Here is a 21,384-nt window from a genome sequence, read left to right on the forward strand (position 1 = left end):
GGGGAAACGCTACCGCTTAGGAGTGGTAGGGGGTAACACCCTGGGCGTCTGACTTTTACCCCTAGAAGAAAAACGATTGCTTCTTCCCTGTACCCTTACGTGGGAAGATAAGACTGAGGTCACGGAAGCCTTTATCGATTCAGGCTCCGCTGCAAATTTTATGGATTTTGAGTTTGCTAAGAGATTGTGTATTCCGCTCACACCAGTACAACCACCCATCCAGGTTACGGAAGTGGATGACTCTCCTCTGCAAGGGAATCACCCACTGTCTCAGACACCAGAGGTGGGGGTCACCATAGGGGTACTGCAGACCTACTGCTAGACCTTTCTGCAGCCTTTGATACAGTTGACCATGACATCTTGATAAACAGGCTACAGGAATACTGCGGCATTGATGGCATAGTTCTTCAGTGGTTCCAATCCTTCTTGAGTGGCAGAACCCACAAAGTGTCTATGGGGCCCTTCCTGTCTACCCCTGTATCACTTAGGTATGGGGTGCCCCAGGGCTCAATCCTCTCTCCCCTGCTTTTCACGATTTACATGTTACCGCTGGGAAAACTAATCCAAAAACATGGCCTGACATACCACTGCTATGCAGACGACACTCAACTATATCTTTCCTTCAAGCCTGGTGTGACAGACCCAACTCTAACTATAAACGCCTGCTTACGTGAACTACAGCAATGGATGAATGACAACTGGCTGAAACTAAATGCAGACAAAACTGAAGTCCTTCTGATAGGAGGGCAGAGCATGATAACAAAACAACTTAACTTGCAGTCTTCACCACTGGGAATAGGAGGCACGGATCTGCGCAGCTCTGATCATGTGCGTAGCCTGGGAGTTCTAATTGATTGGGATTTAAAGTTCAGAACTCAAATCTCTGCTGTGGTGAAATCATCCTATTTTCACCTGAAGAACATTGCAAAAATCAAGCACCTCATACCCCCAGATGATCTGCCAACCTTAGTCCACGCCTTCAGCACATCCCGACTGGACTACTGCAATGCTCTCTACACTGGCCTTCCAAAAAAGGTCTTGTACCGACTACAGCTGATACAGAATACTGCTGCCAGACTGCTAACCAACCAACCCCGTCACTGCCACATAACGCCAGTCCTGCACTCCCTTCACTGGCTACCTATAGAATGGAGGGTCCTATTCAAGATCGGCCTACTGACATTTAAATCCCTGAATAATTTAGGCCCTGGATACATGAAAGATATGTTGCAGCTGCGTAGCAATCCCCGCATTCTCAGATCAACAGGTTCTAATAATCTAGTCATACCCAGAGTCCACTTGGAAACTTTTGGTCCCAGAGCCTTCTGTCATGCTGCCCCTACGTTTTGGAACTCCTTACCTCAACAGATCAGGACAGCTCCATCCCTGGACGTGTTTAAATCCAGACTGAAAACCCACCTGTTCAGTTTGGCATTTGCAGAAATATAACTTTTGTTGTGTGAATACTTCATCCGACTGATTACTGAATCTGAGAGAGCCTAAGCGCTTTGAGTCCTATGGGAGAAAAGCGCTATAGAAATGTTATTGTATTGTATTGTATTGTATTGTATTGTACTGCACTGGGAAAAGTTACAGTTCTTTGTGTTGCATATGACAACCTTCACCATTATACTCGGCATGCCATGGTTGCACCTTCATTCTCTACACATTGATTGGGCCACCGGCCAACTAATTTCTTGGTCAGCACACTGCTTTCAGCGATGTTTAGGGAAGGTGACATTGGGCCAAATTAGGGTTCATGTACAGGGGGTACCTGAGCAATATGAGGAATATTCTGATGTATTCTGTCCCAAGGCTGCAGACAAATTACCCCCACATCGCTCTTTTCGATTGCCCCATTGATATCCGTTCAGGTTGTATGCCCCCTCGGGGTCATTTGTACAATTTATCTGGGCCAGAAAAATTGGCTATGCAAGAATATATCCGTGAGAATTTGGCCAAAGGCTTCATCCGGCCGTCCCGATCGCCTGCTGGAGCAGGTTTCTTTTTCGTTAAAAAGAAAGACGGGGGCCTGCGGCCCTGTATTGATTACCGGGGACTAAATAAGATCACGGTAAAGAATCGCTATCCGTTACCCCTGATAGACGATTTATTTACGCAGGTCACTGATGCTAAGATCTTCTCAAAGCTGGATTTGCGTGGCGCGTACAACCTGGTGCGCATAAGAAAGGGCAATGAGTGGAAAACGGCCTTTAACACGCCAGACGGGCATTACGAGTACCTGGTGATGCCCTTTGGGTTATGTAATGCCCCGGCCGTTTTCCAGGAACTCATCAACGAGGTCTTCAGAGAGGTGTTAGGGAGATTTGTTCTGGTCTATCTAGACGATATACTTGTTTTCCCCAACAACCTCTCTGAGCACAGAATGCATGTGAAATTTGTACTCAACAAATTAAGACAAAACTCACTTTACGCTAAAATTGAGAAGTGTATTTTTGAAGTCACAATCTGTTGCCTTTCTGAGGTACATAATTTCCACCACGGGCCTGTCTATGGACCCCGCCAAAGTCTCCGCTGTTTTGGAATGGCCTCAGCCGGTTAGGTTGAAGTCTTTACAGTGGTTTTTAGGCTTTGCGAATTATTATAGAAGGTTCATAAAGGGGTATTCCACGGTTATCGCACCCCTCACCTGTCTTACGAAAAAAGGGGCAGATACCACCCACTGGTCTCCTGATGCATTAAGTGCTTTCTCCACTTTAAAAGATTTGTTTTGTTCCGCACCCATCCTGAGACATGTAGACACCTCTTATCCTTTTATTGTTGAGGTGGACGCCTCGGAGGTTGGGGTAGGGGCTGTGCTGTCTCAGCGGTCAGGGTTGCAGGGAAGGCTACACCCTTGTGCGTATTTCTCTCGTAGGTTCTCTCCGGCAGAGAGAAACTACGATATAGGCAACAGAGAGCTCTTAGCCATTAAACTTGCTTTTGAGGAGTGGCGTCACTGGCTGGAAGGAGCATAACATACAATTACGGTATACACGGATCACAAGAATCTAGAATACATCGAGGGGGCTAAGAGATTAAGTCCCCGTCAGGCTCGATGGTCTTTGTTTTTTTCGAGGTTCAGGTTCGTAATTACGTATACCCGGGGTAGCAAGAACATTAAGGCAGACGCCCTGTCCAGATGCTTTGAGTTGGAGACAGCACAGCCTTCTGCCCCAGAGACCATTGTCCCACAAAATTTGGTGCTGGCCATAACAGAGACTTGGGAAGACTGGACAGAGACCTTGAGTCCTTTTCAGCAGGATGTCCCTGAGGGGAAGCCTGAGGGGGTTTTATTTGTGCCTCTGCCATTCCGTCTCCGGGTGCTACAGATATTCCACTCACACAAGAATGCGGGACATCCTGGGGCATCTAGAATGCAGGATCTTGTGGCCAGGTGTGCTTGGTGGCCGTCTCTGGCAGCCGACTGCAAATAATTTGTTAAGGATTGTGTGGTATGTGCTAAAAGCAAACCCTCCCGGCTGGCACCTGTAGGGACGTTGCAGCCTTTACCCACCCCGAGTGAACCATGGACTCACTTGTCCATGGATTTTGTGGGTGAGCTTCCCAGATCAGAGGGCATGTCGGTCATTTGGGTGGTAGTCGACCGCTTCAGCAAGATGGCCCATTTTGTGCCCTTGAAAGGACTCCCCTCGGCCCAGGAATTGGCCGACTTGTTTATCAAACACGTGTTCCGGCTGCACGGCATTCCGGAAAACATAGTGTCCGATCGGGGAGTCCAATTCGTATCTAAATTCTGGAGGGCATTCTGTCATCAAATGGGCATGAAGCTGTCGTTTTCATCGGGCTACCACCCACAGACCAACGGTCAGACAGAGAGGGTCAACCAGTCATTAGAGCAGTTTTTGAGATGCTACGTTGCAGAGGCGCAGAATGACTGGGTCAAATTTCTGCCCTTTGCAGAATTTGCACAAAACAATTTGAAAAGTTCTTCCACTGGATTTTCTCCGTTCCAGGTAGTGTCTGGAAGATTGCCCAAATTTTCACCGTTACCAGTGGCCTCCACTCCGTTTCCAGCTCTGGAGGCTTGGCAAAGGTCTTTTAAAGACATTTGGCGGACGGTGAGAGACAGTTTGGAAAAGGCGTTTCTGAGTCAGAAGGGTCAAGCTGACAAGAAACGGTCTTTGGAGTGGAGATTCCAACAGGAGACTTGGTTTGGGTATCCACACGTCACTTGGCCCTAAAACAGCCCTCAGACAAGTTGGGTCCCAGGTTTGTCGGGCCTTTCCCAATAGCCAGAAGGATCAACAACGTCACTTATGCCGTTGATCTTCCCGCCAGCATGCGTGGGGTAAGATCCTTCCACGTATCCCTGCTTAAGCCAGCAGTCCAGGTGGGTCCCACTCCTCCTCCTCCTGTGTTGGTGGATGACCAGCCTGAGTACGAGGTAGAAAAGATTTTAGATTCACGCTTTGTACAAAACTCGGTACAATATCTCGTATATTGGAAAGGGTACGGCATTGAGGAGAGACAATGGGTACCGGGGAGTCGCATGCATGCGGACGAATTAAGGAGGGAGTTTCACGCTTTACATCCCGAGAAACCTGGTAGGAGTTGTCCGGAGTCCACTCCTCAGGGGGGGTACGCGGAAAAGTCACCGCGTGTGCCAAGAGCTAGGCGGCTGACTCCGCGTCCTACGCGGCGGTTTGCACGCGTCTGGTTGTGTGGTGGAATGCGGAAAAGCCGCCGCATGTCCTAACAGCAAAGCGGCTGTTTGCATGCAGCAGCATGTGCTTGGTGTGGCTGGGTCTGTTAGTGCACCTAGGCAGATGGAGAGCTATGCTCGCACGGGCCTGAATTCAGGACCTTTATACCTGCAGAGGAAGTGTCAGCTGATCAGGAAGGTCAGCTGATTCCTGCAGGACTCATGATTGGCTGAATGGTTCGGGCGGGGCAGCAGAGTCCAGCAACTATATATTCTGCTGCTTATTCAGTTGCTGGTTGTCTGGCGTTGCAAACACATACGTGGGAGCACTCAGACCTGTAGTCAGATCCTTAAGTGTGCCGGGACCAGCTGGAGCTGTAATCCTACACTTAGCTAGATTCTGTTGATAGCTAAAGTACTAGTTTGATTGTGATTATCTGTTATGACTCTTTGCCTGCCTGACTATCCTCCTGAACTCTGATCTTGTACCATGCCATTCTGATACTCTGTTGCCGAACCCCGGCTCGTCCTTAGACTCTGCTTCTACCTCCTGATCTTGTACCTCGATATTTCTGATACCCTGTTGCCGAACCCTGCCTGTACCTAGACTCCGCCTCTGCCTTCTGATTCTGTACTTTATCTGTCCGTGTGTTACAACCTGGCTTGTCCGACCTCGAGAACCGACCTTACTATTACAGGCGGTTCCCCGTCCTGTTAGTGACACTACCTCCTGAGTGTTACTTTCAGACTTACCTTCCTACTGTCAGCCCGACTCCTCCCACCTTGGAGAGTTCAGGCCTTCGGAAGGAAGCCGTGCAGTACTCCTCACTGCACTGAGGCCAGTCCTCTAAGTGTTACTGTTACACCAAACACTACACTCTACTCAGGTGAACAGAGGTTAGCTGGTATATCGGATCATCGGTGATACTGCAGATCACTTATAATCTGGTATACATCTGTATTCCCAGTGATACTGCAGATCACCGGTAATCAGATCCTCTCTGTGCTTCACCGTTCGTTACACTTATAGTCCTAGTTCAGACATAGTTTTTATATGCATTTTATATCATTTTAAAAATATATACAGTATACTTAAAAAAGTAATATATTTTCTGTATGAATCCACAACTCTCATTTCCTCCCCAGCAATCTCCAGCTGATTGCTCACACCCTCCCTCCTTCCCATCAGTCCACAGTCATGATATGAGTCATCAGTGAGGCTTGGCTTCAGCGGACAAACCAGTCCCTCTTCCTTGTATACCCATGTGAATAAACGGGGAGATGGGTGTAAAGGTGGCCACTAACTGTCCAATTTCTAGCGAAAAATCGTTCGAGCGATCAGAAATTCTGATCGGATGAAAAATCGTTCACTACACCATCAACGAACCAATCTTTGCTTCCTATCTATCACGACCACCAAGAAAATCCAAATTTTCGTTCGACGAAAATTCATTCGGGCGACATCTTTTTCACTCGTTCATAATCTATTGTGTCCACCAATGGAGATTATTTACAACCAATCCGATCAGAATTTCTGATCGCTCGAACGATTTTTCGCTAGAAGTTGGACCGTTAGTGGCCAGCTTAAGCAGACAGTTAACAGTCCGTGAATATCACTGAACTGGTGTAGCAGGTGACTTATTTTCTCATTCTGCAAAAACATTTTTTACAAAACCTTTTTTTAATTTATAATTAATTAAATCAGTATTCTATGAAATGCATAAAACTTCATGCCTGAACTTGGGCTTAAAGTGAACCTCCAGGCTAAAACTCAGCAGCACTGAAAAGGCTTGGTGTTTCTTTAACAGTTTCACAGCATCAGAACTTTGTTTTTCTGACCCAAGCCTAATTTTTAGCTGCACAGAAGAAAACTGCCCGGGCATTTTTCCCCTGATGCTGTGCAAAGCATGATGGGATTTCTGATGTTGTTGTTCTTCTGCTGTTTTAGTGCAATTTTTTATTTTAAATTTGAGACTTGAAGGCTAGCACACACAGCTGGGAGAGGTGATCAGGACACAGGACAGTTGGAACAGTGTCTCATGCTCCCTGTCATCTTCTTTCAACCAAAAAGATGGCTGCCCCCATGAAAAAAATGGCTGCCCCCATTAAATCACAAACATGTGACTGTTCTTTTAAAACAGGGTGGGTCAGAGATTAGACTATTTTAATTAACATAACTAATGTAACATAATGACAGTATGTTTGTTTAGGCTGAAGATCCCCTTTAAACAGTGATCAGCTACTAAATGGCTCATGTAATGACAACATTATTTAAATTTTATAGAGATGTCAAATTTGGGTGGACAAAAACTCGTAAAACATCTTATCAAAATATTAATTGCGTCCTAAATTATTTAAATGAACTGGGTATTTAAAAGTATTACTTAATTAGCCTGCCGCGGTTAGCCATGGGACAGTAAAGTGCTGCATTGTATTAACTATCCCTGCAAGCAGAGGCATTGGAGACAAGGATCTAATGGACTGACTATCTTAGTTGGTTTAAAATGCATGGTATCAAAGAAAGCGTACAAATTTTGAAAGCATGGATTCTAAAATTACCGAGCCAGTAAATGCTTACACTTTAAATTCAGTTCCTCAGCTAACCAAGGAATGGAACTGATGGCAATAAGGCACATATTCTTATTCAAAGTGCAGTAACCCACAAAAAATCATACCATATTTTTATGTTTCAGCTGTTATTATGGCAAAAAAGTCATGCTTGCTATGGGTAATCATGCACAATAATTCAAGCCTTTTTGTTCATAAATAATGGCCTTGTTCTGGCCATATAGTCATACCTCATTTATAAAGCACAAGTGGATAGTAAGTTTTCCATCTATATTTTTCTAACACTAAAATGCTTTACCAATCTGATGAAACGATTATAGCTCACTGAGTAAGTGCTAATTGAGGATGTAGAAGAGGCGCCTGGAGATATGCTGCTTTATCAGAATTCAGAGGAGGGTGGTCTACCTACAGTCAGAAGGAGAATAAAGGAAACTGCACACCTGAAGAAATATAGGCATCTGGCTAACATATAGTACAAACGCTCAGGGGAGGTTCTAGACCTCTTGCTGCCTGATTCAAACTTGTGAGGATGCGCCCCTTCCCCATGCCCTTTTTATCTTATTCAGGCTGGATGATGATAGCTGAGTGAATGGATGCTGATAGGTGTACGGCTTAGTGCGGATGTGCTAAAGGTGGCCGGGTGTGGCAACACACACACACTCAAGAACACACACGTCCTCAGTCACACATGCATAGCTATAAAAGGGAAACCAAAGGGCAAAATTGGACATGGCTAGGAGGTGGAGCTAGCAAAGAGCAGAGCATAGGGGGTTGCCATCACACACAGACTAACAGCAGGCAAGCTCTGTGTTCCATGAGTCAGGCAGAAGCAGCAGAGCAGAGGGAGAGACTGAAAAAGATCAGCTGAGGGTAGAGCTGATGCTGATTTCTACAGCCTGCTGCCCTGAATCATGTGATTCAGTCTGCTTCATGGTAGGGCCGGCCCTGCATACTCTGACAGATAGTAGTGCTGCAGGAGAATATGTCCCAATGGAAAGAATGCAAAAGTCAAACAGGAAATAGGGGCGTGAAAGCAGAGTAATCAGTTGGCACTGTAACAACAACGCAGGTGATTTTGGGTGCCAGATATGAGCACCACTATAGCTGTAATGCTATAGCTGCGCAGCCTGACTAGCATTTCCATCACTGTAATTCAGGTTCGGGCAATAGTTAGACCCTGAATTACGTGTACTACATTGAAACTAGGTAAACAGTAGGAATGCATTTGATATTCCCTGAGATTACCTTGGGCAGGAAGAGCCATCCCTGGGCTCTCCCTGCGCCCAAACCCCTCGCAATGGGAAAACACTTCTGTGCTGCACACTCTGCGTATTCATCCCAGTTACAACACGTGTTTTTTTTTTTTTTTTTTTTTTTTTTTAGCACAGTAGCTAATGAATAAATGGGTGTGATATGCATAAAACATGTGCTGTGTGCGAAATAATGCTGCATACTATACGTTTTTCTACACCATGCAGAAAGTGCATCAAATGTGAACAAGCATATTGATTTACATGTCTCTAACCCAAATTTGCATGCAGGAGAAGTGCATGCGATCCTAGTAAGTGTAAACCCTGCCGAAATCTAGGATCTCTACAATAATAGGAGAGTATATTTATAATGATCAGAAGTACCACATACTCCATCAGAAATACAGCAAGAGTTTAGCATATAAAATAATGTTGATTAAGGATGGGAAAGTTTGGGTTTTCAGAGACTGGGCTTGCAAGCCTGTACAATTATTTAAAAAAAAAAAAAAAAGCTAAATCAGACCAGTAAGCCTGTCCTATGTGGTGAGCGGTTTAGTAAAAGATGAAATACAAAGATGTTCAGTACAGAATCATTTAATGACAGAGAATCAGCATGGGCTTATCTCTAAGTAATATGAACAGATATTATATCAAAATAAATTCAACTCAGGATTTTGGAAATGCTTCTGATGAGCTATATTTAGATTTAGCAATTCTACAGGGTGCTGTTCCCCATAATAGCCTGATAGAGGATGCAGACTAGAGTAAAATGAATACATAGGTAAAGATCAGATCTAAGGACAAAAACACCACTGGTGGTTGTAAAATGAACACATTCATTTTATTTGTGACTTAGTGGATGGGGAGTAATGTTGCCATGGTTTATGATTATATAAAATGGTGTACATTTATGAAATAACAGAATTGTAGTGTATTACAAAAAGGCAACATGATAATAAATGTAGTCATGAATGTACAGTATATATTCAGAAAAGACTAGCTGCTTGGCTATAATGCTGATTTTTTTTGGCCATAATCTTTTTTGATTCGCCCAGTACACCGGCAACACGTGCATTACCTAGGTAAGACAAGTTGGGGCTGATTAGCTATAACAAATAGGGTGCCTCATAAGAGTTAACATGCCTTATCAGAGTTAGCACGCCTTATCAGTGTATTTCAGAATAGCAAGCGCTACGAACATATGCCTGCTAATTGGTAATGACGAGAGCTCCACTCGTCCTGCCCTGAGCCCCTGAGCCCCTGTGGGTCCAGTCACTTTAAAGGACATTATCCCCACACTTTGATTGGCCCAGTAGGCTACCTGTCACTTGACAGGAAACTTGACAGGCAGCCTATTGGCCCAATCAAAGTGCGGGGATAATGTCCCCTTTAGAGTGATTGGACCCTGAGGGGCTCAGGGCCGGACGAATGGAGCTCTTGTCATTGCTAATTAGCAGGCATAAGTTTGTAGTACTCGTTATGCTATTCTGATAAGGCGTATTAACTCTGATAAGGCATATTCACTTTGATAAGGAGTTTTAACTCTGATAAGGCATGTTAACTCTGATAAGGCATGTTATTTTTTATAGTGAATCAACACCCTTTGTGCTATTTGTGTAACATGTCCTACGTAACTGCTGTAAGTAACGTTACATTTTTATGCTACTTCTTAAATTTGCCCAAATGTGCCTTTTAAATGGCAGGTTAGGTATGGTAAATATTATCTAAATCATTCAGGCTGCTGTGATATTATTGCCTCCTCTGATGCAATACAATTCAGAGCTAAGAATCTACTTTCTATGCTATGTATTGATTTCCTTTATTTATATAGCACCGCCAACATATTATTCAGTGTTTTGCAGAGTACATAGAGCCATTCATCATGTGTCTCTATCTTCCTCCATACACATTCACACACAGCTGGGCTACTTTCATTACATGCCAGTTAATCTATGAGCATGTTGTTGAGTTGTGGGAGGAAATTGGAGCACCCAGGATAAGCCCACACAAACACAAGGAGAACACCCAGAGCCTCTATGTAACATGATTACAAAGTTTCTTTACTGGCAATCAATAATCATCACTGCAATGCAAATAATTCCAAGTTGGTTCACATTTTGTGGTAAATTCCCAAAGTTCCCAAAGCTAATCAAAGTGCCTGTAACAAATGATCACCTGCATCAGCGAGATGCCTGTGGTCATTCATAAAGGGAAAGTAAAAAACACGTACACAGGAGTAAAGTATGAGGACATCTAGTATACAAAAAAAAAATTAAAAACATAAATAGTTACCTTAGGGTTTTTTTTTAAATATTTATGTTGGGAGGGTATTTTTTGCAAATAAGGGTTTGTAATTTTTGATATAGTATATAGAAACACAACACTAAAAGATGCACCTCTATTTACAAATAACATATTGACACCATACATTGTACTAGGGAAATTGTTTTCTTGTTATTCCCTTTAACATGCATATAATGTAAATTAAAAATAATTCTTAGCAAAATATATGACCCAAAAAAAGCCACATTTCTGGCCAAACATTAGATAGATTATTTTAGTGTGATAAGTAGCATTTATTAAAAAAAAAAAAAAAAACATTGTCGGAGGGGGTACAGTTAGCAACTGCTAGTTTACTAACCTTATAGCAACCCTCACTATGTTCTGATATGGCCTAAATAGCGTTTGCCAACTTTTGCCATGTAATTTGCCATGATACTTTTTAAATATTCCAGTCTATGTAGCTGGATCACTCACACGCTTCTGTGTTCTCTAGTTTTCCAGCCTCAGTAAACCATTTACATTGATTCATGGGAACAACCACGCAAAACATTTTTTTTGTAAGTGATTAACCTAGATCTAAAACTAGGCAATTAAACCTCCTGGTTCTTGGAAACAATGCTTAAATTGTTTGCATGAATTCTAAACATTGGGCTTGATTAATGTGCATTTTTCTCAAATTATTTAACTTAATATTGCGCAACATAGGTGAATATATATATATCCATATATTAGGTATGTTTTGAAAATACTCTTTGTGCAACTGCTAAACTCGACTTGCGTATTGATGTGTAATTAGCAAACAAATGGAAAATAATTACGGCCATTAGAACGCGTTCCATTGTACATTACTGCGTGCTTTAGGGAATCTTGCCTCAGCACCATCTAAATGGGCTACACGATTTTTATTCCACGCACTGCGATACTGCTTTTCAAACGTTCCTTCATTAGACTACCATCTCACACCAAAAAAATGCAATTTTAAGGGATTGGATTTGCAAAATGCAAACTGACATTCACATCACCGCTTCAATTAAGGGGGAGATCATGTGTTAATAATGTGCAGCCAAGTAGCACGCAGTATAAACATGTGCCATCCACTTCACACGCCATATTAAAAAAGAAATGCATTTATGTTTGTCACATGCACCTGTACACACACATATAGATAGCTAGCACTGAGAGGTTGATGTTGTAAAGCTAAATTTGACGGCCCATGGAGCCTACTGTCTCTATATACATAACTGACGTGAATTTATATACACCATTCCCTTACGCTTCACTGAGTACATCTATTATGGCTACTGACAGAAATTGACACGTCAACTTGGTGCGGAAGCAAAACTCCCACTTAAGGTTTAGTATCCACTAACGTACATATGAATTGGCAAGGTGTACGCAGCCAGACTAATGACCGGGTAATTAATTCAAGTAACCTCTTTTAAAATGTCTTTTAATTTTCAAATATACTTTTATACTTTCTGACTGAGCTATTGTGCAAGCTTTCTATCTCTCGTAGTTAATTATAACATAATTAATAATTATAGTCTTATCGTGCCAGTTTAAACAGTGCTTTCTTTCTTTTGTATGCGTACACCTTTGTCACTAAGCTGTATAGCCAGACATCTGTTAACGATGCAGCAACTTGGCTCATCTTTCCCTATCATAACTAGGATGTCTTCTGTAGAATAATGTGGATCGCTTTGATTTATGTGAAAATTCACCCTCAATCCATTTCTCTTTATGGGCTCCCGTATGACTTTCCAAGCCTGCCCACAATAATGTTTGACCTTAATCTGTATATTGTCTCCTTAGGTACTTAAATACATTTATCATGTCGGACTTTATGTGCAGTGAAAAACTCTCAAAAGTGTATCTGGGGCACCATAGAAGTGGATAACCCTTACTGTGCTGTGAATGGCTTTGTGGCCCTGAAGCACTATACGCTTTATTCATTAACACAGTACAAACGTCAGTGACATTGTAGATTATATCAGACAGAGGAAACCTGTACTTAATGCGGATGTGTAACAAAAGTGACATCATCTACATCTTGCAGAGACAGCACTTTTAGTATGTATGTATTTTCAGGAAATGGTACTGGAATTATGTATGTGGGCAGCATGGTGGCATAGTGGCTAGCACTCGTGCCTTGTAGTGCTGGGTCCCTGGTTCAAATGCCAGCCAGGGCACGATCTACATGGAGTTTGCATGTTCTCCCCATGTCTGTTTGGGTTTCCTCCGATCACTCCGGTTTCTTCTTACATCCCAAAAACATACTAATAAGTTAATTGGCTTCCCTCTAAAGGGCCCTAGACTATGATGGACATATGACTATGGTAGAGATTAGTTTGTGAGTTCCTCAGAGGGACATTAAAGGTTCGTACACACGTCAGATAAAAATCGTTTGTACATGAACGAGAATGATCGATTTTTGCATGCATGACCAACGATCGTTCATACAAACATAACAAACCATTTCCAACGACGCGTGTACACGACCAATGTCGTTAGTCGTTTTTGATCCGTCCTGTTGGATTTTTTGTAATGACCAATGATGAACGACCAAAGTGTGTACAGCTAATTTACCGATATAGAACGATCATTCGACACAGAACGCATGCGCCGCTTATACAGCTGCGGACTTCTCATCCGTACGCGTGCGTTGAATGAACGAACGCTCTTTTTTTGTAAAAAAATTTTTATTAATATTTTAAAATAAAGACACAGTCATTACTACCCACACTCACATAGCTACACGCTCTCATGCATTCACACTCATACACTGTTCACACAAACACTTAACCAATGATCGTTCATATCAGTACATTAATTGGTCGGTCTATGTCGTTATACATACATCATTTCTGATGTACATTACCTCACTTCCCTTAAAATATCGTTCTTTACATCGTTTATGTGTGTATTCTGCTTGGTCGTTGAATGGTTGTTACTTTATTGTTGTCTATCTTTGATTGCTTCTTTAGAATGATCGTTTGTTTAAAAATGATCTGATGTGTGTACTTACCTTTAGAGACAAGACTACATATCCTGTACAACACTGAAGAAGTCTGTGCTATATAAATACTAAATAACAACAAATACCACTTCTCCATAGATAATTTTGCTGCCTGTATTTTTGTTTTGTTTTTGGCCTCCGTGGGAGATACTATCTTGTTGGAGATGTCAGAACTGCACAGAACAGAAATAATTCATAGTGGGGTTTTTTTGTCCACTCTGCAGTCACTTCATCATTTCAGCTAAAACCGTTACAGCAAATCTGTAATGGGGTGGAGGAGGAGGGTTAAATGGGAGGGGGTTTAAAGTTAGATACTTACTTCAGTATTTAGAAACCTTAGGTTGGTCTGGAGGCTTCCTGGATCCTAGTTGAGTCCACAGCTCTAGCACAGGATCCCTCTTTGTGAGCAGGCACATCCAGACTGGGCATGCAAAAGTAAGGTACCTGTATGCCCAGTAGACTAAAGTCCTTTATCCGCGCACAAGCAATTTGTTCCACTGAGCATGCACAAACCTAACTCATGCATGCCCAGTCCAGATGTGCTTCTCCATGGCCGGTAACGTGTCCACAGGAAACCCATCTGACAACCTTCTGTAGAACAGTTTTATAGGGACCCTCCGCTGTAACTGTAAGCTGTAGGAGAATCTAGATAATCTAGAAGCCTTCCACTACTGAGGTGAGCATCTAATTTTTTTTTTTTCAGATGAAATGCTTTAAATGTCAGAAACAATTACGTATTAGCTTGTTGTTTGTGCCAAAGACTTTCAACATTGTGCTGAAAGATGTAGAATAAGCAGAAAGTGTCTACACTTACGGTAATACTAAAAAATGCGTAGGAAGTGCCCCATAGGAATAAAAACATTAAAAACTGTTTAAAAAGGGAGTATAGGCAATTTCACCACCCTTGAAAAATTCACTTAGGCATTAAAGTCATAACAGTTATTCAGCACTACAAACAATTCATTCTATAGGTGTAGACCCAATTCATCAAGTGTAGCTAAAATTCAAGTGCCTCATGTCAATTACAATAGCTAAATAACTATTTTAGTTCAGACCTGCACTATTATAAATTTGAATGTGTGTGATTTCAGTCTGTTGTCCTATTTCAAAACTTTAATTCTTTACTAGATATTCTTTAATGCGACTGTGAACTTCAATAATAACATAAAAAAGGCACTTACCTAATTTGAAATCCTGCCCCAATGCTGCATGCCCTAACTTGTGTGAGTCAATTCTGAATATGCTGCTTTCCCCACCCCTGACCCTTTTCCCCTTATAAGCGCATGCACGCATGCACGCACGCACGCACGCACGCACGCACGCACGCACGCACACACACACACACACACACACACACACACACACACACACACACATATACACGGACACACACACACGCGCGCGCGCACACACACACACACACACACACACACACACACACACACACACACACACACACACACACACACACACATATACACAGACACAGACACACACACACATCACCAATGCGACCAGTATAGCATCAGCACAAAACTGTAAAAAATGTAAGTGACAAAATGCTAGCTAGCTGTGCTCTACAGCCCACCGAATATTTGTAAGCGACTTGTAACGATCGGTGTCAGCATGCAGAGAGAATCTGATTATTGGTGATTTGAAGTATCACCAAGAATACAGATTATATACCTGATTATTGATGATCTGCAGAATCACTGATAATACAGATATATTGCTAACATCTGGACACCTGGATAATGTGAGTGTTTGGTGTAACGGTAGTACTTTGAGTATAGCACAGGAAGTTAGAGACAGTATGGACAATACTGCTCTAAAGATAAGGAAACCTTCCAGTAGCCTGAGACTCCCCAAGGGGCGGAGTCAGGCTGGAAGAAGGAAGGTCCAGAGAGTGAGTGACAATAAAGACAAATGTCACTGAGTGATCTGGAAACTATCTCTTAATAGTAGAGATAGCTCTCGAGGTCGGGCAAGCCAGGTCGGCAACACATGGTCAGATAAGGTACATAGACAGAAGGCTGATTCAGTATCCAAGGCAAGCAGGGTTTGGCAACAGAGTATCAGATGTGCGAGGTACCGAATCAGAGATCAGAGGAGTAGTCAGGAAAGCAATAAGTCATAGCAGATATCAAACAATGTCTAGTCTGGGTGTGAGGTCCTTGGGCTCTACACCCTGGAACTAGTCTGATGTATAACAAAATGGTAACACAAGTTCCCTAGTCTGGGTGTGAGGTCCGTGGTCTCTACACCCTGGAACTAGTCTGATGTATAACAGATTGATAACACAGGTTCCCTAGTCTGGGTGTGAGGTCTGTGATCTCTACACCCTGGAACTGGTCTAAGCATAAACACATTCATAACACAGGTTCCCTAGTCTGGGTGTGAGGTCCGTGGTCTCTACACCCTGGAACTGGTCTAAGTATAAACAGATACAATACAAGTAATCTGGCTCAGTGTGAATTCCCAGGTCCACCTGGTTCAAACACACTGCAGGATCTGACTAAGAACAATAATAAATGAGAAAGCAATGGTGCTTCATAAATTGGTTAATATCCCTGAACAATATAGGGTGGGGCCCACCTGATTACTGAAATCAATTTAATTAGAGCAAAAAGAAAAGGTCCTCAGGCCACCATAATTATACCAATATACAAAAAGATTTATTGCAAAATATTTTATACAAAGCACAATCCCCTAGATGTAGCCCATAATTAAGTAATAATCACTCCCCAAATTTAAATTTAAAACCAAAGGATCATGCGGAGCAAAGGTTATGCATGAGTGATGCAGTGCCCGCAACTAAATCAGCATGTTAATCATTGGCCTAGGCCTATAAGACTATACACACCAACACAGTCGCCCGCGCATACATACACCTTTCATTCTGCCATCATATCTCAAAGATTGTCTTCGGGGGCCCCCCTCTTCCTCCCTTTGTCTAAGGATAGGATTGTCCATATACAGGTTACAAGTTCCAGTGAAAACAGCCAACGGCTTCCGGATATCTTGTCACATGATTCCATTAGGCATAATATGATATAATATGATATGAGTATGGATGGGTCTCACCCGTGGAGAAGTCCCCTCAGCGTGTCATGCAGTGCCGCTCACTCCTTACAGACGTTTGAGCGATCCAAAGACCATGCGCGTGGTGATGCCGGTATCCCCTCAGGCTGCCGGTATAGATGATTTCGCCTTGTGTTATTTCCAACATGCTGGACGCACTCAATGCGCTGGTCCTGTAAGCGGGGTTGATTGTGGCCGCCAAGGTGACGTCACGCGTCATGCACGCAAACCCTCAGCAGGCCAATGCTCCGCCCACCGACGCGTTTCACGCCCACATTGGGCGTTTCATCAGGGTGTGGCCTATGCGGCCATTACGATCCCTTAAAAGCACTTTCCATAGTCCCTCCTACACCGTAACCACGGCAACCAGCACGCTTCCACCTACGGATTTATACGGAGGCTGGATTGGGTCATAAATATAAATAAAAATAAAAGGAAAAAAAATGTCTTTTATTCTGCGCATAGCTTTCAAATAGATTCGTGAGTTCTCTCGGATGGATACAATTACTACTGTATGTATATATTTCTCAATAAATCAAAATGTCCAGGTCATATTGTGGGATAGAAACGGGGGAACAATGCAACATTATCCCAAACTTGTGGATGGCCACTTCTTATCCAAGCATGTAGAATCTAACAACATCAAGGTAGTTATATAAATGCATGAGTCATAACGGAAAATAGATGGCAAGACACTAGTCATGCACTGCGGTACCATTCATACTACATGCATTACCCACATAGCTGCAAGCAGAATACAGCTCATAAAGGTACATATTGAACTTAGGGATTATCTATATCTATTATGTCTCAAAAAGGGGGAAAGGTCCAATTCAGCATTAAGGCCAAGAGGGGTGACTGTACCTAATTTAAAAATCCACATTGCCTCCTTGCAATAAAGGACTTCATCAAAGTCCCCCCTCCTGCCGGAGATTTTTAAACTATACAAACCTTTTACCAAAGTCCCACTTAAAGAACTATTATGACACTCCCTATAATGTTCATATATTGTACCTGTAGCTTTGCCTCCTGTTATTTTTCCAAAATGTTCCAAAACCCGTTCTTTCAAGCTTCTTTTTGTTTTCCCCACATATGTAAGTTTACATGGACATTGAATTGAGTATATTACTCTGGTCGTATCACAGTTAATAAAGGACCTGATAGTAAATTCTTTCCTTCCATTGCTGCTATAAAAAACATTAGTACGTTCAATATAGGGACATAATTTGCATTTGGAGCACTTGTACATTCCAACCGGTCTCCTGCGATCTAACCAAGTCGAGGGGTTCCTCTGAATCTCACTATGTACCAAGGAGTCCCTCAAATTGGGTGCCCTTCTGGCAGTGATAAGAGGACGCGGCCCTACGACCTTGGCAATCTCCTGGTCAGCAGTTAGGATTGGCCAAAATTTGGTAAGTAACCCCCTTAGGTCATCCCAATGGGATCCGAAACCGGTTATGAGCCGCATATGTCCCTCCCCCTCCGCACTTCGCGGCATCCCCCTGGGGGCCAACAATTCCTGTCGGTCCTTACCCCATGCCTTCTTAAGCGCCTTACGCAATACTGAGTGTGAGTAACCTCTGTCCCGGAACCGCTGGTACATCAGACGAGATTCCCTCCTGAAATCTTCGTCTCTACCACAGTTTCTACGTAAACGGAGAAACTGACTGTAGGGGATACCTCTTTTTAAAGACACCGGATGATGGCTTGCGGCATGCAAAAGTGTATTGCCTGCCGTTGGTTTACGAAAAGATGTGGTTACTACCACATCCCCTTCCACTTTCAACATAAGATCAAGGAAGGAAATTTCCATACCAAAGGTATATGTCAATTTAATATTCTTGTTGTTCTGGTTTAACTTGGCCACAAAATCACCAAGTTGCCCCGCCGTTCCCGTCCATGCCACCAATATATCATCCAGGTATCTAATCCAGAGGGCGACGTGTGCACCATATTCGGGACTTGGAAATACCTCCTCCCGCTCCCAGAGTCCCAAATGGAGACATGCATAGGCTGGTGCACACGACGCCCCCATCGATGTACCCCTCAACTGATGGTAGTATTGTCCCTCAAAAATAAAGCAATTCCGGGTCAGAATCAACTCCATAGATTCAACAATAAAGGCATTATGGGCTGCAGCAGAGGGATGCCGTTCACGGAGGAAGAGGGACATTGCCCGGAGCCCCTCCTCATGTGGGATCGAAGTGTACAAGGACTCAACATCGATCCCCACAAGGAGGGACCCCGGAGGCAGCCCAAAACCGTCCAGAACCCCCAGAACATCCCGTGTGTCCTGCACATAGGAGGGCAAAGACTGTACTAAGGTACTAATCTTTTTGTCGATGAATTGTCCCAATCTTTGAGTCGGGCTGCCCACCGCTGAGACGATGGGTCGTCCCGGTGGATTTTCAAGTGACTTCTGCACCTTGGGAAGGACATAAATAGTAGGAATGTTATATGTAGTCACGGTCAGATACTCCCATTCCTGTTTTGTCAGGATACCTTCAGCCAGCCCATCATCTAATAAGTCATTGACTTTGTCTTTTATGGATGGAAAAGGATTGTCCCTGAGTTTGCGGTAAGTATGAACATCACTCAATTGTCGTTTAACTTCTTGAATATATTTCTCCTCATCCATGAGGACAACATTGCCCCCCTTATCACTAGGTTTTATAATCAATTTCGGGGCCTGTTGTAATTCTTTTAAGGCAATAATTTCCTGAGGTGATAAATTTTTGTCCCCTTGGAGAGGAGGAAGTCTCAACTTACCCAGTTCTTGTTCTACAGTATCCAAAAATACCTTAATATTCCTGTTTTGTGAAATAGGTGGCATATACGTGGATTTAAGGCGAAGATTGGTATTTTGTGGAGGTGGGGGTATCAATAAGGGATTAACCTCCTGGGCAATCTGAGAGGGGGTCAACTCCCCATCTATGGAAACATCACTACAGTCCTGTACATTCACGGGGTCATCCATTAATACCTGTTCCTGCATTAATGATTCCAAAGCTGCTAGAGTTTCTCTCTCACTCAATGTGAGAGGAGTATAACTCTGCCTCTGTTCTATTACCTGCTGGGAAGATTGTCCATAAGACAATCTCAGCAAGACTTTCCTCAGGAACAGATATATGTCCTTATAGATTTCGAAAATGTCTCCAGAGGTGGTTGGGGAGAAAGACAGTCCTCGTTTTAACAATGAAATATGTCTGTCCTGAAGTTGAAAGACAGAAAGATTTATTATATTCCTGCCGATCTCCTCACTTCTAAGTTCTATTTCCTCTGATTCCCGCTCCTGGTGACCCTGACTGATAACTCCTCGTCTGTCTGGTCGTGTCTGTGTTCCTGTTCTATTCCCCTCCCTCCTCCATTTCTCCAATCTCCTCGACCTCCTGTGCCTCCTCTGCCTCGTCCTCTTACTCTTCCTTTTCTGTTCCTCCCTCGTCCTCTCCTGGGGATACTGCTCTCCTCTAAAAAAGTGACGGATTTTTTACTTCCCGTGGAACCATCAGTATCAATACTCGATGGCTCCAGCCTTTCAAGTCCAGAGGAACCTTTTCTACCCCTTCTTGATTTTTTCTGTTCAATTCTATTAATTGGGTTAAGGGCCTCATCCGAGTCCCAACCTGCTAGATCTTTCTGAAACTTTTGTTGCTTTTGTTTCTTTATACTGGCCTGTATTTTCTCAATCTGCCTCTTTAAATTCTCATTAAAAGAATTGAACTCCATGTGGGTACTTAGTGTGTTCAATTCAGTCACACTATCTGAAATTTCTTCAGTAATTTCCTTAAGTTGTTCCCGTTCCTCATCTGCCATCATCTTTAAGATTTCTAACCCCCGTTCAAGAGATTTTTCTTTCCATTTTTCCACAAACCGTGGAGTTAGGAGGTTGCCGGCAGGAATAATTCTCTCTAATATACCATTAGGTATTACACCTGCCTTTACATAGGACTCCAGGAGGGAGGCATTCCACTTCCTTTTTAATTGTTTTATCAACAGATTTTTGTGTGAAAAAAACAATTCCTTAAGTTACGAGAGGTCACTGTCTGTCTCCACAGCCACGTGAGTAAAACTAGCAGCAATTTCGCCATCCAGATCTTCACCAATTGTATAAGCCATATCAAAAAGTTGCTAAATAGACCCAAATATGCAAAAACTTGAATAAAAACCAGGGGAGGATCCCAGTTATATACAACAATTCTGGGTAATTAGGGATGCCAGACTAAATTATCCAGCCAATGCAATTGTTAATTTAACAAACATGAATCAAGAACAATAATAAATGAGAAAGCAATGGTGCTTCATAAATTGGTTAATATCCCTGAACAATATAGGGTGGGGCCCACCTGATTACTGAAATCAATTTAATTAGAGCAAAAAGAAAAGGTCCTCAGGCCACCATAATTATACCAATATACAAAAAGATTTATTGCAAAATATTTTATACAAAGCACAATCCCCTAGATGTAGCCCATAATTAAGTAATAATCACTCCCCAAATTTAAATTTAAAACCAAAGGATC

The 21,384-nt window shown here is 42.8% G+C and overlaps 1 protein-coding gene across 15 annotated transcripts in view; it reads left to right on the forward strand.

Moving 5' to 3' along the window:
• The window catches only part of ADGRB2 (adhesion G protein-coupled receptor B2), a 751,710-nt gene that overhangs the window by 481,589 nt on the left and 248,737 nt on the right, over positions 1-21,384 (forward strand). The window lies entirely within an intron of this gene.

This window comes from Hyperolius riggenbachi, chromosome 2, assembly GCF_040937935.1.
Source record: "Hyperolius riggenbachi isolate aHypRig1 chromosome 2, aHypRig1.pri, whole genome shotgun sequence".
Classification (NCBI taxonomy): Eukaryota; Metazoa; Chordata; class Amphibia; order Anura; family Hyperoliidae; genus Hyperolius; species Hyperolius riggenbachi.